General features: G+C 57.4%; 1 long non-coding RNA gene across 1 annotated transcript; it reads right to left on the minus strand.

Annotated features, from left to right (window-relative positions):
- Positions 1-999: 999 nt before the first annotated feature.
- On the minus strand, positions 1,000-3,957 carry LOC112950653. Its single transcript, XR_003250059.1, has 5 exons — positions 3,909-3,957; positions 2,487-2,546; positions 1,956-2,032; positions 1,674-1,786; positions 1,000-1,332 (listed from the first exon to the last, which is right to left on the minus strand). It is a non-coding gene; the product is annotated as an uncharacterized LOC112950653 (long non-coding RNA).
- Positions 3,958-6,214: the final 2,257 nt, after the last annotated feature.

Genomic DNA, 6,214 nt, shown 5'->3' on the forward strand with positions numbered 1-6,214 from the left:
GGCTGCGTGGCGGCAGGGAGGTTTGCTCGCCGGTTTGCACGGGGGCGCTGCAGGGGATGGTTGGGGCGTGCCCGGCGGGACACGAGCGCAGCCTTGCACGCGCAGCTACACGCGAGGCAGCTCCGCTACGGAGGGGTTGCTCGCCCCTTACACGGCGGGTTGCAAGCAGGGTTTTGCATGCCTGGTTGCTCGGAGCGCTGCAGCAGGGGTATTTTGCACGCGTCGTTTTGCATGACCCATTGCTTGCCTGCTTGCCCAGGGGGCTGCAAACGAGGTCTTGCTCGGGGGGGTTGCATGCCCTGTTGCACATGCGGCTGCAGGAGTGGGTTTGCAAGCCTGGCGGCGGCGGGGGGGCGGTTGCACAGGTGGGATTCAMCCCCTGCTTGCAGGGGGTGGCTTCAGGGGGTGTCGCACGAGGAGTCTCTGCCCCACGGGTTGCACAAGGCGTTTGCACCCAGAGCTTTGTCTGCCGTGTTGCATGGACGGTTGATCCTGCTGGAAGCCGCAGGGACCTTTCCAGCACACRCTGGAAGCCGCTGGCATCAGAGCTGCAGCACTTGGCACCTAACTGCCTTCCAGCCAATCCAAATCCCACAAACCTCCACCAAGTACCGAAGTTTTCCCGCGTTCCAATGGTGCCCAGAGAGCTGCGGACCGGGGCTTCTTGGCATCCACTTTTGTGCGATATTTTCCCTAGAGAAGAAGGTGCCACTTGGGTTATTCTCAGATTATTCATTTAATCACCCACATTTCTATAAATTTGGGGTAGTAACAAGGCAAAGGCATCTTAATGGAGTGACCTAGGTAAAAAAGCAAGTTGGGAGATCGGTGTGGGCGCAGGTGACCCTGGCTTTCCGGGTGGCTCCGGTGACCGTGCAGTGACAAGCCCGGAGGTGGCAGCGGCTCTCGCTAGGACCTTGCAGYGCCAACGCCGCCTTGGAGCACGATCCCCGTGCCGGCCAAACCCACGGTGCTGCTGGCCTTTCCCTGCTCGGAAAGGGCAAAGCCGCTGGGAATTGCATAGGGAAAGCGGGATTAACCCGCTCTGCGCGGGCTGCTCCAGGCTTGGGGCTGCATCCCGCAGCCCTGAGACGTGGAGTCGGCTGTTAGTGATTTTATTGGCAGGSGTTCCTATTTACAGCAGAATTAGAGGAAATGGGGAGGGAGCGGAGCCCGGCGAAGCTCTTTGGCGCCCGTGCAAGGCCCCGGGCAGTGCCGTCCGTGTCCCCAAATTCCGTGTGTAAAGTCACAGTGGTGCCAAATCCGGAGGGGACGGCTCCGTCCGGACCCCACGGGGAGGGGGTGGCTCTTTCGTATCCGATGTCGCCGGCTCTGCAAGGAGAGGAAAAGGCTGGGAAGCGGCCGGGCTGTTCCTGCTATTGTGTGCGCACCTGCGCTGCCCACACGCTCCGATCGGAGCGGCCGCTGTCGGGAACAGCCGCCGCTGTCCTCACCACGGGGACAGGCTGGGACTGAAGGTTTATCTTGGTCCAAGCCACTTCTGGGAAAAAAACGCAACCRAAAATCTGCCTTTCCCACCACTAGCTAGCAGTGTTCGACTCGTGTGGATGCCCCAAATCTTGTTTTGTTTGGAAAAAAAAAAAGCGCTGCAAGGTGCCACTGTGGGCGCCCCTGGGGCTGAAAAACACTTGGAATCAAAGTGTCCCCAATACCTTCTAAGGGGGGAGACCGGGAGTCATAACATGGAGGCCAGGAGGCTGAAGAGGATGATGAGAGGCAGGTGACATCGCAGGGCTGATCCCGCGCCCCCGGGCTCCGGGTATTCCTGGGGAGGCAACGAAAGGGCTCGTTAATCGTTGGCTTTAATAAGGGGGACACGGAGTGCTGAAGCTGTTCCAAAATCGGCTCTTTCCACCAATTATTACTCATTTTCCCGCAACTTCCTGCAAGGATGGATGCTTCGTTTTGGGGCAGAATTGGCGGCTCCGGCTTACCTCCTCGTAGGGGTATATTGTGGGTATCAATGTGATGTTCTCGGTGTAATATTCCCCGGTGGCGTACAGGTAATCGCCTGCAACGACAGCGCAGCGCCCGGCATTACCCCCGGCCATCCCGCGGGAATCCCAAAGCTGGATATTTGCGGTGCCGGAAGCATTTTGGCCCCAGGGATTTTGGAGCCACATGTGCAGAGGAAGGAAACAGAGTGAGGAGGAGGATGAAGTCATGGGAGGAAGCGCTGGAGCGGGCGCTGCGCAGGGTCTCCCATCTCTCTTATTCAATATACAGTCTGGCAAATGGCATTTCCGATGCTAACGAGAACCACTGGGGGCAGAGCAGCTCCAGAAAAGTTGGAAATCTGTTTTTAATCCTGTTTTCTGCTGCCCTCGCATCTCTCATTCCCGCGGTTTCCGCACRGGTAGGAGCCACCAGGGCCCCACTCGCCCTTGCAGCCCTTTCCAACCCAGCATATTCTCTGCTTAACCCCAGCCCTAGACTGGGAGGCCCAAAAAGCCGTGTTTTCTCACCATAATAGGCCGCATAGTTGTAGAGTAGCTCTGATATCCCGTCATCTGCCTCTGCAGTTCCTTTAAAAAAAGAAGAAAAGGAAAAAAATATATARTTTGTCAGCCAAACCCGTTCGCAGAGATGCTCACGCTTCCCCAGAGCTCCGTTGCTGTGAACAGGGTTACGCAGAGCGCATGGGGTGCACGGAGCTCTGCTCGCTTCCCTTTTCCAATGTAAGGTTAACCGCGTTTTCTCTTTCCCCAGTGCTGGCTCCTAAGGCCGTTTTTCTTGCGAGCTGCTTGGGGAAAATCCGTGGGAAATGAGCTCAGGTTTTGCTGTGGTGGAGCGAGCCCCTGGCCCCGGTGGTCAGCACGCTTGGGGAGCGGCGCTTGCCGTGAGGATGTAGCGTGGGATCCTTGGGGCAGCGCGCGGGGATGTCCTGGCCCCTCCGATGGCGCAGCGTGCTTTCCCGCGCGCTTTCCAATGCACCGCATGCTCCCGCGCTGTCCCATGCACATTCCAATGCACCGCGAGCTCCGGCGCTCTTCCACGCCCTCCCACTCTCTTTCCAATGCACCGCGCTCCTCCACGCTCTCCTGCACGCTTTCCAATGCACCGTGTGCTCCCACGCTCTTCCACACTTTCCCGCACGCTTTCCAGTGTGCCACATGCTCCCGCGCTGTCCCAAACACATTCCAATGCACCGCGAGCTCCGGCGCTCTTCCACGCTATTTCCAATGCACCGCCTGATCCCACATTCTCCCACTCTCTCCCGCGTGCTTTCCAATGCACTGCATGCTCCTGCACTATCCCACGCATATTGCAGTGCGCTATGCGCTCCCACGCTCTCCGCACTCTCCCACATATTTTCCAATGCACCGCGCTCTCCCACGCTCTTCCGTACTCTCCAAGGCTGCTGTTTGGAGCCGGCCGTTGCATCCAGGCTGGAAGGACGCTAAGAACATGCAATCTGTGCTGGGTGGTTAGCGACCTGAAGCACTTCCAGCTGGAAATCCCCGCTCTGACAGCGCCGCGGCTTAACCCCTCGCGGGCCGTTTTGTGCCCCGGGCTCCTGCCGTTAGGGTGGTGGTGACGGGAACACCCCGATAACCACTTGCTGCCGGTGCCTCTTCTCGCTGAGGGCTCTTTGCCTTGTGCCGCGGGAAAGCCCTGTCTTCCCTGCATCTCCCCTGGCTCTATTGCAAATGCAAATAGATATATTGCAAAAGCAGCAAAATAGGTATTGCGCATAGAAGTAGAGGTTGCAAATGCGGCAAAATAGATATTGCAAATTATTTTGCAAGCTGGGAATTGCCGAGCTCTCTTCCGCGCGCAGGCACTTTCTCGCGGCGTTCGTGCCCTTCCATCCTTCCTCTTTGCCCTGYGCCCCAGCCCGAGCACCGCGCAGGCTCTCCCTGCGGCGCCAAGCGCTCCAGATTTACCCAGGCCGACGTGAAGAGCCAGGACGGCGGCGAGGAAGAAGCTCGTCATCCTCGGCCCGGCGCGCTGGGATCGCCGCCGCTCCTTGGGATCGTCTCCGGCCGCGCTGGGAACAGGAAATGACACTCGGCGAGGGCTGCACCCGGCTCCGCGGAGAGCCCAGCACGGGCTTTTTTTCCCCAAAACGCCTTGGCCGCCGTGCTCGCTCGTCCRCGAGCTCGCGGGGAAGCTGCTGTGGCGCCAAGGCTGCAGCCCAGCCGGCCTCAACTCCGGGAACTTTCCCGCTCCGGCCGCTGCCCGAGCGTGGGCACAGCCTGGAATCAGGAGAGGAGATGGTTTTAATTAAGCCCCTGCTTCAGAAGACCTGAGCTATTAATAGCAATGTTATTCGGAGCCCAAAGCGGCTCCAGTTTCCTCATTTTTTTGGGAGTGTTTCCATCCTCACCGCCTCAATTGCCCTGCACCCAGGACAGATGTGGAGGCTTGAGGGCTCCTTTGGATCTCCAGAATGTGGGAATGTGCTGGTTGGAGGTGCTTTAGGAGCCAGATTCTGCTTATTGAGTTAGATTCTTAAAATCCTGCCCGTGTGCTCTTTCCGCATCCGGGGGATGCGGTGCTTTGGTATCAGCATCTTTTTTTTCTCCATCGCTTTAAAAACAGAAGCAAAAGAAGCAAAATAATGATAATAATAATAACGTGGTTAGGATGGGGCTGGGAGAAGGTGGAAAGTGGAGATGGAAGCCAGAAAAAGTGACGTGTTCCCATGGGAGCGGTGACCCGAGGCAGCACTGGCCAATGCAAAACTCAGGGGATTTAATGAAAAATGTGTTGATCCAATGCGATACTGTATTTGGGGGGCATTTAGGGGCCCAATTGCCCAAGAGGTGGGAAGAAATCCTCCTTATGGAGCTTTCCCGAGGATGAACTGCGTGGGAAGGGGGATCRGCCGGCAAAGGGGCCCTTGGGAAAGAGCGGAGGCAGTTTAGGAAATAAGAGTGGGGAAAAGGGGGCTTTGCTGCTTCCTTCTCCATCCTCTCCCCCACACAGGGGAGGGAAGAGGCGGCGTCCGGCCGCTTCCCACGACCCTGGGCCCCGCTGCGGAGCGCTGGGTGAAACGGGCAGGAAAGTGGGCGGAAGCGCGGAAATCACCCCAAAACACCGTCCCCGGTGGGGCTGCGGCGGAGCCAGTGCGAGGGCGGCCGTGAGCTTGAGCGCTCGCAAAATCCATGCTGAATCCAGCTTTTTCCCGCTCCCCCAGTGTTTCTCCCCCGTTTTGCGGCTGGTTTTCGGGGCCAGGGCTGGGTGCAGGTTTGGGGATGCGATTCTGCCTGCAGAAACTGCTGTTTATGGAGCAGTTCCYTCTGGGAACTGGGTCACTGGGAGCATCCCAGTTGGCTAAACTGGCAGCTTTCTTGGGGAGAAATGGGGCAAAACCGCAGATGCATCCTGTCGTTTCCCAGTTTTAATAGGAGGAAACCTTCAGAAGGGGAAAAAAATAAAATAAAAAAAAAAAACAACAAATTGGGGCTGAGAACAGAGCTGGTGGAGGACACAGACAGAGAAATCACACCCTGGGTGCGGGAAGGAAGCAGAGAAATCCCTGCCTCAGGACTGCCCCTAATTTGGGGGGAAATCAGATTTACAAAGTATATTTATATGTATTTTAGCGGCGTCCCCGGGGATGCGGCGGAGGACGTGGTTTGCAGCACAGCGTGGCTGCCCTGCTCTAAATAAAGCTTTTTCCTGCCCGGCCCTGCCGCCTCAGGGGGGGCTGCATGCCTAGGAAGTGAAGAAGCGGTGCACTTTTAAACATAGTGTTCTAAAAAATAGGGGAACACATGCCCATTTAAACAGTAATTCTAAAATTTGTATGTATTTGTATGTATCTATGTGTCTTTTAAATGAGCCTCAGGAACACAGAGAAAGGTCCAGCTGTTTGTGGCGGCAGTTGTCCTTTGCCTTAAAGGCAGTTTTAGCTCCTCAGGCCCCCTAATACCAGCCCAGTTCCCCCCAGTGCCCTCAGCCCACCCCGTGCCTCCCAGTGCCCTGATCCCCCCAACATGCCCCAGTGCTCCCCATTCTCCTCAATGCTCCCAGTGCCTCCAGTGACCCCAGTGTCCCAGTCCCCCCAATATCCCCCAGTGCCCCCCAATCCACCTAATGCCACCATATCTCCAATGCTCTCAGTGCCTCCAGAATCCCCTAGTCCCCCCAGTACCCCTAGTGACCCCACTGTCCCAGTCTGTCCTCTAGTGCCCCCAGTCCCTCCAGTGCCCTGGTCCCCCCACTATGCCCCAGTGCTTCCCAT

Source organism: Nothoprocta perdicaria, unplaced genomic scaffold (assembly GCF_003342845.1).
Source record: "Nothoprocta perdicaria isolate Ctin4 unplaced genomic scaffold, notPer1 scaffold_323, whole genome shotgun sequence".
Lineage (NCBI taxonomy): Eukaryota > Metazoa > Chordata > Aves > Tinamiformes > Tinamidae > Nothoprocta > Nothoprocta perdicaria.